Consider the following 1,875-nt stretch of genomic DNA (forward strand, 5'->3'; position numbering starts at 1 on the left):
GATACATTATTATTAACTGAAGTCCTTACTTGATTCAGATTTCCTTAGTTATTACCTGATGTGGTTTTTTTCTGTTTTACTTTACCATTTGGGACACCACATTATATTTAATCATCACATCTCCTTAGGCTTCTGTTGGCTACTATGTTTTTTCAGACTTTCTGTGTTTTTGATACTCTTCACAGTTTAGAGGAGAACTGGTCAAATATTTTGTAGAGTGTCACTGGCAGTGACCTCCAAGTCACTGGCAGGAGAATTTGGCTGGAACTGCATGCAGGACTGCAGAGATTCCTCTCCACAGTTATAGAAGGGACTGTTCCAGGCCTGATTGTTCCAGGACTGGGTGCACCAGGAGTGGTTGCTCCAGGAATGGATGTTCCGGGTCTGGTTGCTTCAGGTTGAATTGCTCCAGGTCTGGTTGCTCCACATTGGAAGGTTTCCAGTCGTGTTCACCAGGCATCCCTTGTGGTAGGAAGAGTAGAGGCTGGGGTAGGTAGATGCTGAGGCCTTCTGAGTCACACCACTGCTATTCTTTGGCCAGTTGTTTTTCTGTCACCTCTTAGATTTCATTCTCTGGTTCTGGAACCAGGTCTTAACCTGTTTGTAGCTAAGGTTCAGGATGTTGGAAAGTTCTTGCATCTGCTGGAGGCTGAGGTATTTCTGTCTCTGAAATCTATCATTGAGTACATGCAGCTGAGTGGAACAGAACACAGTTCTGGTCTTCTGTTTCTTGACCCGGACCTTATCTTCCTTTTTTGTGGTGCTCTTCTCTGCAGAAGTGGGTTTTTTGCCTTTAGGACTGGTAGAAGAATCAGGGCTGTCCTGAATAAGCAGATCCATGGAGGAAGGAAGAGGAGAGACAGTCTCTGTGTGAGGCATCTCAGCAGAAGACATTTGCAGGGATGGATAGTTTTCTTCAGGCCCACAAGTCACCGGCGTAGGTGAAGATTCTTTACAGTTGGATGCTTCAGAACAAGGCAGGCTTTGGGGATAGGCTGGATTCATGATCATGTTATTATTGGGGAATAGGAGGGAAAAAATTAAGAGCTGGACTGTAAAAAAAGGCTAAGGCAGCTTTAAGACTTTTTTCTGGAAGATCTTAGAGAAATATGACCTCCAGAAGTGAAAGTATCAAGAAGTTGGGATGAAGTGAGTCACCCCCACAATAACAGGAGGCAACCAGCTCAGTCCAGCCTATATTTGTAATACACTTAGATGATTTTGTCACATTCCTCATTCCATCCTGGCATGCTCCTAATTCCTAAATGATTGTTTAGTTTGTATACATTAAGTATACAGTTAGTTTGTATACATTGTGTTTAGACATACTGCACAGTGCCATGTTATTACAATTACAATATTGTAGAGAATATTTTCACTATCCTAAAACACAAACACAAAAATCTTGTGCATTGTCTTTTGAACCTTACATTCCTTCCCACAAACCCTGGATACCACTGATGTTTTTATTGTCACTATAGGTTTGTTATTCCTAGGATGTCATATAATTAGAATACTACAGTAATTAGTCTTTTCATACTGGCTTGTTTCACCTAACAATATGTGTTTAAAATTCATCCATGTCTTTTTATGGCTTCATAGCTCATTTCTTTTTTAAAATTTTTGTTGTGCTTTGTTTTTTGAGATGGGGTCTCGATCTGTCACCCAGGCTGGAGTGCAGGGCCATGATCATAGCTCACTGCAGCTTCCAGCTCCTGGCCTCAAGCAATTCTCTTGCCTTAGCCTCCCAAGTACTTTGGACTACAGCATGCACCACCCTGCCCAGTTTCATTTCTTTCTATCCCTAAATGATATTCCATTGTATAGATGTCCCCCAGTTTGTTTATCCATTCTGCTATTGAAGAATTTCTTAGT

At 41.6% G+C, this 1,875-nt stretch overlaps 1 pseudogene; it reads right to left on the reverse strand.

Annotated features, from left to right (window-relative positions):
• Nucleotides 1-201: 201 nt before the first annotated feature.
• Nucleotides 202-1,011, reverse strand: LOC116811042 (homeobox protein NANOG-like; annotated as a pseudogene).
• Nucleotides 1,012-1,875: the final 864 nt, after the last annotated feature.

The sequence above is a fragment of the Hylobates moloch genome, unplaced genomic scaffold (assembly GCF_009828535.3).
Source record: "Hylobates moloch isolate HMO894 unplaced genomic scaffold, HMol_V3 SCAFFOLD_7, whole genome shotgun sequence".
Lineage (NCBI taxonomy): Eukaryota > Metazoa > Chordata > Mammalia > Primates > Hylobatidae > Hylobates > Hylobates moloch.